We start from the raw sequence: 15,844 nt of genomic DNA, 5'->3' as shown, positions 1-15,844 counted from the left end.
TTGGTGCTGCCAACAATTCGACCTGAATTTTTCTCCCAATCTTGTTTTCCACCACTGAGGCGAGGTGAGCCAAAGCATCTGCATGACTGTTTGCCGCTCGAGGAATTTGGGTGATCTGGTAGTGGAAGTGTTTGAGCAACAATTGTGTTTGTGCCAGATATGCTGCAATGAAGCTATCTTTAGTGTCAAAGTTGTTGGTGACCTGGTTAACCACCAATTGGGAGTCACTGAAGATATCAATTTGTTTAACCCTAAGATGTTTGGCCAAATGTAAGCCTGCTTGGAGGGCTTCATATTCGGCCTCATTGTTCGACGCCTTGAATTTGAAATGAAGAGCATACTCCATTGCCACTTTGTCAGGGGTCGTAAGGACTAGTCCTGCTCCACAACCCTGTTGGTTGGAAGAGCCATCAACAAATAGACTCCATGATGGGGCTGTTGTTTCTTTTTTATGAGCTTTCGAGGGTAATGAAACCACTTCTTTAGGCGTAGAAACTGTTGGAAATATGCCCTGAAAGTCAATCTTTGGAAGAAACCTTTCAGGACAATTGAATCGATGTATGGATGACTCTTATACATCAAATGGCAAAGATACTAATTAGGACTATCTCAATAAACGATATATGTCCTAAATAGTGTATCCATGGACAATGGATCGATTGAAGAAGTAATCTAATGATGTTAGACTACAGAGACCTTCTTCACATAACCAAATGTCCAAAAAGGTTCCTGGTCATTGGATTGTCGGAGGGATACTGACAATGCGTAGACCGGTACATACTGTGTCTGCTTCAATTGGAAGGATGGAAAGTCTCATCCCATTCGTGTTGTGACACTAAGACAAGTATGTAGGTGCTCATTAAGGGAATGAGTTCACTGAACACAATCGAACGAGAGTACTTGCATGGAGGTCTACTCACATGTCAAGCAAATAACTCTAATGGCTGGAATAATGTAAGTAGTCATTTGACCTGAGGCATCGTCGTTGTCTTGTGGTTAAGTACTTGATCTTTGATTATGTCAAAAGTCACTCTATCAGAATGTCAACGGCATAGTTGGGGTTAAGCCACTTAGTCATGAAGGCAAGTGTATGCGCAACAAGGAATCTCTAATCCTCGATAAGAGAGGAAGAATACTCTAAGATATGATTCGGGAATCTTCGGCCGAAGTATCGAGCGTTCCTATACGACTCAATTGAATCATATAAGAAGGAATAATCACATTAGGGGTTTGACATAATATATCCATACCCTAATGATGTGATTGAGAGTATTGTTTTAGAGAAGGATCGAATTACATTGTAATTCCAACTGAATAGCTTCTCCGACTAAACTTCTACATTAGCTTGGGTAGCTATGACATATGGTTAGATGTCACTCATAGCTTGTGAGTTCTTCTAAATGATTAAATGTAGTCGTCAAAGAAGAAAGGTGAATTAAAATGAAGTTTTAATTCACGAAGTGATTGAATTAAATATAATCAATTGGATTGATGCCAATCACCTCACTGCCTTGCTAATTAGAACCTAAAAGATTGTTCACCAATACACTATTGTAGTGAGTAACTAATGGATGATGGAAATAATTAATTGGATTAATTAAGTGTTGTGATTAATTTAGAAAGTCTAAAGAAAACATAAAAGCGATAAAGATCCTTTTGGGCTTAAAGAAACGTTCGGGTTTAATTGGGCCCATTGGGCCTAAACCCATTGGGCTTTTATTCAAGCATTGGATGACTTGAAATATATAAAAGCCCAAAGCCCAAATCCAACACAAGAGGCCGGCCACTTTAAGTGGAAAGGGAGAGATATTTAGTCAAGTGGTTGACTAGGTTTCTTTTTGTCTATATAAGGAACTTTATAGAGATATTGTTCATTAGGGTTTTTGAAGTGTTAAAACAACAAAGAGGCAAAAGAAAAATAGCTCTCTAACACTACAAAGGCCGGCCACCTTAGGGGTGTTTTTACTAACACATCTTTCACCCTTTTGGTTATTCCTTCATCCTTCTCACTACACTAGTGGGTGAGGATCTTTAGAGGTTTCCTACTTTGGAAACTTGAAGAGAACCTAGGAGCACTCATTCTAACAAAATGGAGGAGGCAAGGAGGGAAGCTAGGCTCAAGGAGTTCAAGGAACAAAGGGCTTGGAGGTGGTCCATCCTTGGTCTCAAGTCTAGATCAAGATGTATTAGACTAAACCTTCACTTTGTTCTTCTCTAAAATTGTTTTGATGCATTATATATAAACCTATGAACCTTGAAGGGGATTTGCATGACTATAGCTTTGATAATTTGTTATAAATGCTTCCGCTGCTTTCGTATATTAAATTTGATTTATATATGCATGATAGTCATTTTGAAATCCCTATATGTGAAAACTCATAATTTTCCCTTCAGAAACAATGTCAATAGGATATGTGAAGTCGGCTATGAAGTCTGCCACTGCTTGGCCATTCTCAGCTGGCTTTGGTTGGTAGGAGATGTCAAACTCACCCAATGTTATTGCCCATTTGTTCATTCGCCTGGAAGTGTTAGGACTTTAGAGTATCTGTCGAAGAGGATAATTGGTAAGCATGATGATGAAGTGTGCTTGGAAGTAAGGGCAAAGTTTTCAAGCAGACATGACCAATGCTAGAACCAATTTCTCAATGTTGGAGTATTGTGTCTCCGCATCTTGTAAGGCCTTGCTAGCGTAGTAGACAGGCTGTTCGACATTACCATCCTTTCGAATGAGAACAGAACTTACTGTTGAAGCCGATACCAACAGATAGATAATGAGAGTGTCACCAACCTCAGGTTTGGAGAGCAGAGGGGCTTTACTTATGTAGTTTTTGAGGTTCTTGAATGCCTTAGCACATGCAGCAGTCTATGTAATGTACTTCTTACTTCCCTTAAGTGCTTTGAAGAAATGAGCACATATGTCTGTGGCCTTAGAGATAGTTAAGGCTGCCACCTTGCCAGTAAGGCTTTGGATGTCTTTTGAAGTTAGCCTCAATGCCTCGTTAGCTTATCATGAAGCCTAAGAATTTGCCAGAGTCTACGCCAAAGGCACATTTGTTGGGGTTCAACCTTATTCCATACCTTTTCAGAATGGTTAAAGTTTCAGATAGGTTGGTGATGTGTTGGTCAGCATGTTTGCTCTTGACTAGCATATCATCAACGTAAACTTCCATGCTCTTCCCAATCTGTTCGGCGAACATTGAATTGACCAGTCTCTGATAAGTCGCTCCTGCATTCTTTAGGCCAAAGGGCATAACTTTATAGCAATACAGTCCCCTGTCAGTAGTGAAGGCTATGTGTTCTTGGTCCAGAGGGTTCATGAGGATTTGTTTGTATCTTGAGTAAGCATCCATGAAGCTCAGAAGTTCACACCCTGCCGTAGAGTCTATAAGTCTGTTTATGAGAAGAAGAGGAAAACTATCATTTGGGCATCCTTTGTTTAGGTCGGTGTAATCGACACACATTCTCCATAAGACCTTTTGGAGCAGGAGACTTTCTTTGGTTGGATTCTTCTTAACAAGGATAACATTTGCTACCCACGTTGGATAATTGACTTCGCGGTCGAAGCCTATACTTTTGAGTTTTTCAACTTCTGCCTTCATTGCCTCGTACCGTTCAACGTCATAAGATCTTCACTTCTGTCTCACGAGCTTGGTCTTGGGGTCAATACTTAAGCAATGACAGATGATATCTAGAAAGATGCTTGGCATGTCCTCGTATGACCAGGCAAAGACCTCAGCGTTCTCTTGCAAAAAATAGATCAATGCCAACCGAATGGGTGGTGAAAGGTGGTGCCAATCTTCACTATGCGATCCGGATAATCTCTTGAAATAGAAACCTTCTCCAACTCTTCAGCAGGTTGTGCTTGCTGGGTGAAAGAGTCGTCTCGAGGATCGTCGGGTTGACTGTTACCACCGTGAAGATCCAAGTTCTTTATCCGGGTTGGTCTTTATGACTTTGTCATGTATAGAAAGGGTTTCCTTGGGCACAAGCTGGTGCTATTGCTTGATCGAAGTGTTGTAACATGACCGTGCACTAAGTTGATCTCTTCTGATGTAACCATTGCCATAGGGGATCGAAAATTTCATCAACAACATATGTGTGGATACCATGGCCTTGAGATCATTGATGCTTGTGCATCCAAAGATGACATTATATGCCGTTGGGCAATCAACCACCAAGAAGTTAGTGGTAATGGTAGCTGTGTAAGCGCCTGTACCAATGGTGAAAGGTAAATGTATGCTCTCTAAAGGTTCCATGATCAGTGGGTCATTGTGAGGGTAGATGATAACTCTTTCTTCCTCAAGGTAGAAACATATTAGATCCCAGTTATGCTTTTGATACTTGCCTCCCCTGATGTCTTCCATGTGAAACACTTGGTGACCAGGCCTTAAAGCTCATTCGCTATTTTTCATGGCTCTGTTGGAAGATTCAGATATGGGTATGCCACTGCTTATGGAATAAATCACATTCACTTGGCGTTGGGTACGGTTATCCCTTAAAAGATGAAGGAGGAATTGATCAATTTTTCCTTCACGTGCCAAAGCTTCAATGTGATCACGAAGGGTGATACACTTATCATCGTCATGGACATTATGCTCGTGGTAGCAGCAAAACATGCCTGTGTTCTTCGTGGGCTTGTAACCCGACTGCCTCGGCATTGGCTTCGGTATCAGGTGTGCTATGCTAGGGTAAATGGCCACGTATGTGGTGTTCAAATGTATATATGTCTCATACCTCGGCGTATGGCTTATCCTGACACATGCTTGGCCCACTGTGTTGACTACCTGGGGGCGGGCATTATCGTGGCGATACCCTTGGTTATCGCAATAATATCCCTTACTCCTTTTACTAAAATGAGACTGGTGAGGATGGAAATCTTTCCTTTTTCCCTGAGTTTGATATGTCTGTTGACTTGGCGAAGTATTAAGTAAGGCACCGTTGCCGTTTAGAAGGTCGAGGTCTTCTCATTTGGTTGGATCTGGCTTGTACTCCCTACTTGCTGATAAGGGGTGGTTGTAGGGGGTTTCCCTTGATATGTCCTTGCCTCAACGGAGGCATGGTTGTAAGCCTGTGCCATCACCTAAGAGTAAGTCTTCCAAGTGTTGGCATTGATCATGTACTTAAAGAAACAGTCACGTCGTCCTGCCGTGAAGGCTTTGAGGGTAGTTCTATCGTCTACCTCGGCACAACGGGAATACTCATGGCTGAAGCGGCCAGCATACATACGTAATGACTCGTCTGGCTTCTGGCGAATAATGTACAAGTTATCCGCAGAGTGCAAGCGATCGGTCTTGAAAATGTGTTAAGAAACAAACAGTTTCCTCAATTTCTCAAATGAGTTTACCGTCTGAGGTGGAAGACGACAATACCAGTTTAGAGCTCCGCCAGAGAGGGTGGAGAGGAAAAGAAGACATCGCTCTTCGTCGGTGTGTATCAGGTATGCCATGGTGGACTAAAAAAGGTTAAGGTGTTCAATCGGGTCCTCCTTTCCAGTATAGAGTGGCAAGCCAAGCTTCTGCTTTGTGTTTGCTTGGAGAGGGTGTTGAGGATCCTCCTTGTAAGAGGGCCATGCCTAGGTTGGTTCTAATCAGGTATCTCAGCTTGTCCTTCGGCCTTCAACTTGTTTACTTCTTTAAAGAGCTGTAGAATAAGAGGGTCCTTAGTGGAGTCGTGTACCACTGGAGCTTTCCTTCGTAAGTCTCCATCTCCTCTTGTAAGTAGGAAGGTTTGATCAAGAGCATGTGATTTTCCCCTGGACTCATCGTATTGACTTCCAAGGTATGTCTGTTGGAACATCTCTGAGTACCCTATACCTTCGTGTTTCTCTAAGACTTATTGCCCCTTCCCCAAATTGGTAGCCGGCCTGGGACATGGGAGGGGACCGAGTCTTTTAGAGACCCTTGGGTCATTGATCTTTGAGCTTACATGGATGAGATTGTCTCGACATTGCTTTAAGAAGTCTCGACAATCGTGAAAAATAGCTTTCGATCCTTCCACTTCTTCTGTAAAGAGATGTCTTCCTCTACTTCTCCTGCTTCGGGTCAAAGCAGCTGGGTTGAGAGAAGTCTTATGTTGATCAATGTTTTGATGATTAGCTCGCTCCTCATCAGGGATACCCATGTCGAAGGAAGGTGACCCTCCGTGTTGGGGGGCACCCAGATAATGGTTAATGTCCACAGAGGTAACGAGCTCGCATGTTTGAGTACGTCTAGTTTTGTGGAGCATGTCAAAAAGCTTCTCATACTGCTCCTGGAGAACCTCATTCTTCATTGCTATCTTGTTCTTCTGAGCTTCTAGCTCATCGACTTTAGCTTGAAGAGCAACCCTCTTTCTTTCCTTCTTTCGTTGCGTCGTACCAGGTGCAAGAGGGGTGTCATTATGCGTGTTGTAGCTTCCATTGCTCCCCATGTTGGAGAGGGATGCCTGGTCAAAAAAGAGTGTACGAATGATGGAAACCACCTTGACAAAGCTGAAGAGAGTGGGAATAAGTGTCGTTCCCAGATGACGCCAAATGTTGATGCACAAAATTAGTGAAGACTTTGGTACAACAGAAAGTGTTAAGTTTGTGACCTTCGCTAGATTGCTCCGGTCACTAGTGTGGATAAGTATGTAAATGGATAGGGATAGGGAAGCAAACACAAGATGTACATGTTTCACCCAGATTGGCTACGTCCACGGAGTAGAGGAGTTCTCATTAATTGTGAAGGGTTTACACAAGTACATAGGTTCAAGCTCTCCTTTAGTGAGTACTACTGAATGATTTAGTACAAATGACAATCGAAAATATTGTGGGAGAATGATCTCCTTTTATAGAAGAGTTTCTAGTTTTGTTCTGACATTGACACGTGTCGTGTTGTGATTGGCTTCTGATGTTGACATGTGTCGCGCTGTGATTGACTTCTGATGTCAACACTTGTCGCACTATGATTGGCCTCCTAGTTGGAGGGAAACTCTTCTGGGTCCTTGACGGTATAACATTGACTGGTGCTCAGTAGTGTCGGGATTGGTCAAGTATGGTATAAACAACACCAAAAAGAACATTAAGTTTGTAATTAACCTTTGTAAATTCGACTGAACTCACATCACGAAGCTTTGTGTAAGCCCAATCCAAAAAATGCAATTTATAATGAGGGTCTAAGATAATTGCAATTGCCAAAATAAAACTGTACTCTGACCAATACTTTACAAACTTCCTGTACATGTAAGTCCCCATCTTATTCATGAAACTTTCACAGTCATCCATGGCTGCCTTAATTTGAAGTTGGATTACAAACACCTTAGGGAAGAACAAATTTGATGTGGGGTACTTTGTCCCAGAGAATAAGCACGTAACCTCATAAAAGTACCCAAAAAACTTGGAAATTTTCATTATTTTATCCCACTCTTCAGAAGAAGGACAACTACTAAAATTGGAATCATTCAACCCTAAATGAATCAAAGCATATCGATAAAAAATTGCACTATCTAGCATAATATAGGTTCAGTTCCATCTGGTAAGGACATCTTGTCTCAAACTTCTCCTACTATCCAATATCACTACTTGTCTAACACATTCATAAAACTTTAGTTTCATAGCCTCAGAGCCTTTTATATACTTGATGCACTCACGAATCTTTATCACCGAATAATCAATTTCTTTAAGTCCATCTTGGACCATCAAATTCAAAACATGAGCACAACAACGCATATGAAAGAAGTCACCATTCATCATGAGAAGACAAGGATAACATCCAACCTAATGCACAATGGACGGCTGAGATTAAATCTTAGCCGATCCAATGGTCACCAATTTTTTAAATTAAATTATATATATATATATATATATATATATAATTATTATAGTTTTTAGGGGTATAAAATTGACACACCCTGACCGAGATCAAGGCATGCTGGCCGTCGCATGAGGGTGACGTAGCCATGTGCACAGTGCAGAAGCGATAAAGATAAGAGTTATGAATAAATAAAAACCGAAACCTACTAAAGTGCACTAATAAACAGTAAATGCTAGGAGTGAGATACAAGTGTAAATACTCCTATTCAGAGCATGGAAAGTCTAGGTGCAGTCCAGTAGGACAAGTACTAATTATACAATACCATAAGATGTCCTACAATTATATAGATATGTCATAATCGCCGAAATCCTTGTACCCAGCCACAATAAGCTTACCTAAAACCTGGAAGGGCGCAAAATAGAAAAAGTGAGTGGGCAAAAATAAATGTTTTACAAAATCATTTCATTTTTCAACATTTCTAACCCCTCACCGTAAAACATGTATAACTTTTCCCAGAAATAGAATATAAGCATATGCATAAATATATATATATATATATATATATATATATATATATATCAATTCAAATCATGCTTCACATATTCATAACAATAAGTATGTCATCCCAAGATATAACAGAGTAAGTAATTCAGGTAAGAATAATTTCATGTAAATATAACGTATTAGCCGGAACTCTTGCATAAGTTTGTACGGCTGAATTCATAGCTCAATAATCAATCTAGCCGGAGTCACTACAATGACCTATACGACACTATACTGCACACGAGTCGGAACCAATGAAAAGGTCTGTACGACAAGACTGGGTGTAATATAATTATGCTTAATACTACTCTCTCATAATAACTGGGTGATAAATCGCTAGTCACCTATGAGTCGGAACCACCTATGATGGTTTGTACGACAGGACTGTGCACCTAAATTAGATCCAATGTGAGCATATGGTGCGGGAGATGACATTGATATATAGGCATGTGCCATATCTCTGGTTAAATAACAATCACCTTAGAGTTTAATGAGCTAAACATTATTCAATCAAATGCCATCAATCAATAATTCTCATAACCAAATGTAACTCACCTGGTACTTACCTGAGCGTCCACAGCACCACAAGCATGTATATATATGCAACCAATTCAGCTTATAAACGAAATATGAATTTATATGCATGGCATTCAAGGTATACTTTCATTTAAATGCATATTTCTGGGAAAATATCAAGTATATAAATATATACTGAAAACCAAAAGCCCACTCACTGGTATGTCGAAGGGTCGTACCCCCTGAGTCGCCCTTGACTACGCTCGTCCTCTGCATAAGTCTAACCTATATGCGAATTAACTATAAAAACGTTATTTAAAGCACATAGACAAAACTAACTAATAACTTCTCATAAAATGCTCAAATAGGGTGTTTGAATATACCAACGTGATCTACACAACTCCATGAACATCCCCATATTTTTAGAAAACTTTTCCGACCACCCACGCGCCGGCCAAGGCATGGCCAGACGAGTCACCCACGCGCGGGCACGTGCCTGGCACACTGAGGGTGGCAGTAACGGCGTTAGGGAATATTCCATTAAATTTTGGAATATTCCATCTAAAAACTAATGGCGTCACCTTACGCCATTAGCATATTCCGTCAAAACTGACAGAATATACCCTTTCTTCCCCGATGAGTCACCGGACGTCGGCGACTATTCGTCGGTTTCTGGAAAAACTTCTAACCCTTATTTCTCCCTCATTTCAACACCAAGATTTACGAAATTTGAAAAATTTTAAAGATCTCACCAAGACGAATCAAACCATACCTGAGTCGAGCCCTGAAACAGGAGGAAACCGGTCGGAAAAGGCCTCGATAATCTGACCAAACTTAAAACTCGTCGTTCTCACTATTTCGACGTCTAAAATCTTTCAACGAACCACTCCTAGCTTCATGAGGACCTCCTTAAGCTACCTATAAGCTTGAAATCCCCAAAAACATAAGATTTTACGTTTGCATGAATTGTACCTAAATCGGAGCTCGAGAAAAACTAGGGTTTTTGAATGAGTCCTTACCTAAAAATGGTACCATTCAACTCGTATGAACCTCAGGAACACAATGGTGTCCTTTAAACCCTCGATTTGAAACTTTCCATGCATTTTGTTGTTCGTCTGTATGTGAGGGAAAGAGAGAGAGTGAGTCTGAGAGATGAAAGAGCATGAGAGAGAAGGGAAAGGAAAGGTGTGTGTGTGTGTGTGTGTGTGTGTGTGTGTGAGTGAGTGGTCCATGTGGGTCACCAACCAAAACCACATAAACTTAGTCCAATTTTTGTCCAAAAATTAAGGAAAATGCAAGTTTGAACCACCCCTAACATGAATAACACACACCACAACACTCACGTCCAAGGGTATAATAGTCAATTCACATCATCAATAATTTATTTCGGGACGGGCTTTGACAATCTACCCACCTTATAAAATTTCGTCCTCGAAATTACATATAACCAATACATCCACTAATAGTCATAAAACAAGCATGGATACATCTCTCTCATCCGATCATCTGTCTCCCAAGTACCTTATTCCACTGAATGATTTCTCCATAATACTTTCACCAAACGCATTGTCTTATTCCTCAGGTCTTTATCTTTCCAATCCAAAAGGGTCACTGGTTCCTCATCATAAGTCAAATCCGGATTAATTTCCAAGGGTTGAGGAGGAATCACATGTCAAAGCATCGAAACATAAAACACATCATGTACCTTGGATAACTCTAGTGGCAATTCAAACCTGTAAGCAACCTCACCAATTCGTTCGGTGATCATATATGGTCCAATGTACCTAGGACTCAACTTGCCTTTCTTTCCAAATTGTACAACACCTTTCCAAGGTGATAGCTTCAGAAATATCCAATCACCTACATTATACCTCCGGTCAGTGGCATGTTTGTCTGCTAAGCTCTTTTGTTGATCCTGGGCCACTTTCAAGTTAGCCTTAATTACCTGAACATTTTGAGTAGTCTTGTCCATAATCTCAAGGCCCACTAAAACTCTTTCGCCAATCTCGAACCAACATAATGGTGTACGACAAGATTTCCAGTAAAGTGCTTCAAATGGTTCCATACCAATGCTCCAATGGTAACTGTTGTTGTAACCGAACTCCATCAAATCCAAACAATCATGCCAACTATCGCCAAACTGAAGTACTGAAGATCTCAGCACATCCTCCAATGTCTGAATAATCCTCTCGGATTGTCCGTCTGTCTGAGGGTGGTATGCCGTACTATAAAGTAATCTCGTACCAAGAGCTTCCTGAAATGCTATCCAAAACTTAGAAGTGAATCTAGGATCTCGATCCGAGATAATGTTAACCGGAACACCATGGTACTTCACAATCTTTGATATGAATTACTTAGCTAATCGGCTTAACGATTATTTTTCCCTCACTAGAATAAAGTGTGATGACTTAGTAAGCCGATCAACTACCACCCAAATGTCGTCATATCCATTCTGTGTACGAGGAACCTTGTACACAAAATCCATAGTAATATTTCCCACTTCCACGGTGGAATGGGAAGCGGCTGCATTAACCCAAACGGCTTCTTCCTTTCAGCTTTAACCTCTTGGCAAATATTACATCTACTCACATATTCCGCAATTTCCCTTTTCATACCCGGCCAATAATAAAATGGTCAAATGGTATGATACATCTTTATGCCTCCTGGATGCATCGCATATGCCGAAATATGTGCTTCATCCAGGATTTCTTTCTTTAACTTTGCATTATTCGGGGCATACATTCTGCTTTCCTGCATAAGCATACCATCAGTTTCTCGAATCCTAAAATCTTTCTTCTTGCCTTGATTCCTTGCTTGAATTATTTCCTGGGTCTTTTCATCATTCATCTGGGCCTCGAGCACATGATCAATTAAAATTAGCCTAACTTGAAAGTTAACAAGCAAGGCTTCCTCTCGATCTTCCACTTATAACTCCACTCCAATGGACCTCAAATCCACAAAAAGAGGAACATGACAATCATAGATGGCGTTGAGTCTAGCTGGAGTCTTCCTACTAAGTGCATCTACCACTGCATTTGCACGACCAGGGTGATACTCAATCGTGCAATCATAATCACTAAGTAATTCAATCTACCTCCGCTGCCGAAGATTAAGATCCCTCTGAGTAAAAAGATATTGAAGACTTTTATGATCTGTGAAGATCTTACATTTCTCACCATAAAGATAATGTCACCAAATCTTCAAAGCAAAGATGATAGCTACTAACTCCAAATCATGAGTAGGGTAATTCTTCTCATGAGGTTTTAACTGTCTCGAAGCATAAGCAATCACCCTACCATGTTGCATCAATACACAACCTAGGCCATTCAAAGAAGCGTCACTGTAGACTTCAAAATTACCACTATCATCTGGAAGTGTTAAAACAGGTGCATGAGTGAGATAATACTTCAACTGCTGAAAACTTTGCTCACAATTATCATCCCACTCAAATTTAACATCCTTCCGAGTCAATCTCGTCAATGGCAAAGCAATCAATGAAAAATCCTTAACGAACCGTCTATAATAGCCTACTAAACCAAGAAAACTCCATATCTCGGTGACAGTTGATAGGAGCATATTTATGCGACTTAGTTGGCTTGTTCTTATGCATTTATGTCGTGTTTCCTTAGTTATTTTAATGTTTAAAGTCATTTTCGTGTGTTTTCAGATTTTATGGACAAAGTAGGCAAGAAGATGCATTTTGGAGCATTTTGGAGCAAAATGGAGCTTGGAATGCATGTCACATATTTGGGCCAAAGTGGATGGACGAATTTGAGAACTAAAGAGGCCAAGAATGTGAAGAATTATGGTCCAAAAGATGAAGAACTCAGCCCAAAAATTTGTCACCCCAACTTGCCTTCATTGCCATGCAAAACAACATAGAATTCCCTTTGGATTCCCATGCCATGCTTGATCACTCTTGTCCCCTACATAATTTCTGATTTCATGCTTCAATTCATTTAATTATTACACTTAATTGCTTGATACCTCTTGTTCCCTTCACCCACAAAATTTTATACAACTTTCACAACCATAACATGCACCAATTGATGCTCCATCATTCACATTTGGAATCCCATGCCTTGTGTACCACATGTTGCTGCACCTTTGACCCATTTATTGACACATTTTCACCTCCCTTTCCATCTCTATGCAATGTACACAATCATTCATGCCCCCTAGCTACAAGACCACTCCATTTTACCCTTCACACTTTGCATCATCACTTCATTTTCACCCTTGGACCATTGCACACCACATACACTCTTTGCCGTGCATTCTCCCTAGCCTAACCTGATTGTCTAAGGTTTTTGGGGCCTATATATACATGTTTACACCCCTTGGCAAAGGGTTGACACTCTCATATTCACCATTCATCACAGAAATTCGTCCATACTCACCCTAGGTAGCAAAACACCCCAAAAACACCATTCTAGTGCCTAGAAAACATAACAGCCACTCCACCTTCTTCCACCCTCTTTGCCTAGTTCTCCACCACCCTCCAACCCTCAAACACTCCTCCACACTTACCCTAAACCTTTCCATACCATTCCCCATCCATTCTACATCATAAAACTACCCAAAAATCAGTCCACAAAGCAATCTGCCGCAAGCAAGCAAAGGAGAATTCTTGGATGCACTTGCTACCCAAGTTAGAGCATTTTAGGTGTTTTCTTTCCTTTGATTTTAATGTCTAATTTTATGTATCTTTGCTTTGTGAGTATGAGGAACTAAACCCCTTTTAGTTAGGGGGTGATTCGAAACCATGTTCATACTTGCAATATGATTTGATTACATCCAGTTGTGATTCATAAGTTGTGAATTCAATTTACTTATCCGATCGTATAAAAAATGATTTGTGTATGTTGGTTGAGAGTGCACGCTTAATTTTCATGCATGAATTTAACGCTAGAATATAAGGGAGTTTCACCTAATCGTTATGAACTTATATTCACAAGTAGTGAAGGTTGCTAGTCACAATCACGTTAAGTAAATTCTTGGCATAAGTTTCATGCAAATCATAGTAACGAGTGCCTCGTCAATGCTTATGTTTTTTATAGAACTTAATGATTCTTGCTTGTATCTCTATTATGCAATTCATGTAGGGAACTTGTAGGGAATGTTTTGGGTTGTCGTATGCAATCATCCAATCCAATAACTTGTGGAAAAACTGAGGGTTAATTAGTGCAATTCACGGTTAATTTGGGGCGTTGAGTATTCATAGCTTATCGAAAAGCAACTGGAAATCGTTTTGTATGCAAGTGTGACATGTGTGGAGAAGAACCTCCTAGCTAGCCTTCCATCCATAAGTTTCATTCCAATTCATTTTACAATCTGTTTTGATTCACTTAATTTTGTCTAAGAATTTGTTTACTTTGTTCTTGTCTTAATTTAATTATTTTCGTCCAAAATCAACCCCATCTTATTTCTTTGAGTCATATTAATTAGAACTTGTCTTAGATTATGTTTTTAAGTGTTTTAGTTCATTAGAAAACCAAAATTCGTCCAAGTTTGTGTTAGAGTCCCAAAACTGCCCAGATTGTGTGTTTAAGGTAGTTTTGAGTGTTTAGGGGCTGTTTTGAGTCTTTTGGTTTGTTTTAGTGTTTTAAAGTATAGTTTTGCATTCTTTGAGTCTAGTTAGTGTTTTAAACTTTGTTTTTACGTTTTCAAGTCAGTTTCCAAGTGACTTAGCAATCCCTCCTAATCCCCGGCCTAGAACGATCCCTACTTACATACTTTACTACAATTGATAAAAAGAGGGTTTAATTTGTGTGCCTATATATTTCGCATCAAATTTTTGGCGCCGTTGCCGGGGATTAGCAACTTTGCTAATCTCTTGGATTGTTTTCTTTCGAATTATTGTATTTTGTTTAAGTTTCTGTTTAAGTTGCTGATTTGTTTTGTTTGTTTTTAGGTACTAGTTTATGACCCGTAGCTCACAACCTGTTCGTGAGCATATCTCCGACTTTGACGGTGATTTTGAGAGGACTTTGAGAAGGAAAAAGAAATTGCAAGAGTCTAATACTCCTAGTCCCGAGCCTGAATTAGAAGAGCAAGAAGTTGAGGTTGAAGAGAAGGCCACGGTACAAGTGGGTGGAGAAGAGCAAGGTATAGCCATGGACAACCGTACGCTCAAGGAGCTTGCCGCCTCGGGTTTGGATAATGCCGCACCATTGTGTATCCAATATCCCATGGCTGCTCAAGGTAAAACCGAAGAGTTCGAGTTAAAGTCAAGTTTGCTCCACCACATTCCAAAGTTCCATGGGCTGTCCATGGAGGATCCGAACAAACATTTGAAAGAATTTGAAGTGGTGTGCTCAAGTATGACTCCGGTTACCGTTGACGGAAGTATTTTAAAGATGAAGGCTTTTCCATTCTCTTTAATGGACAAAGCCAAGGATTGGTTATACGAGTTGGCTCCCGGTACAGTTACATCTTGGGAGAGTATGAAGAGGGCGTTTCTGGAGAAGTTTTTCCCAACTTCTCGCATCATTCTTCTTCGTAAAAAAATAAGTGGAATTCAACAAGATGAAGGTGAGTCTTTTCCTACATATTATGAACGATTTAAATCACTTGTTGCTTCTTGTCCACAGCATCAGATGAAGGAGGAATTTCTTTTGCAATACTTCTACGAATGGCTCCTACCACTAGAACGTCAAATGCTCGATGCCTCGGCGGGTGGAGCATTGGTAGACAAAACGCCCATGGCTGCAAAAATCTTGATTGCTAATCGAGCATTGAACGCTCAACAATACGAGGGTGTAGGCCAAAGAGGACCCCCACGGCAACAAGTGCATGAGGTAAGTTCCACTTCCAATATTCAATCTCAGTTAGCTAATCTTACTTCTCTTGTTTCACAGATGGCCGAGGGAATGAAGATTCAAGGACCCATGGTGTGTGGCGTATGTTCTATCCAAGGACATGCATCCGAAAAGTGTCCTCAACTCATTGAGAATGGTGGATGGGAGAGCGTTAATGCCATTGGGTTTCAAAGCCAAAATCAGCCAAGACAT

The sequence above is a fragment of the Malus domestica genome, chromosome 16 (genome assembly GCF_042453785.1).
Source record: "Malus domestica chromosome 16, GDT2T_hap1".
NCBI lineage: Eukaryota > Viridiplantae > Streptophyta > Magnoliopsida > Rosales > Rosaceae > Malus > Malus domestica.
This window is presented reverse-complemented; position numbering follows the sequence as displayed.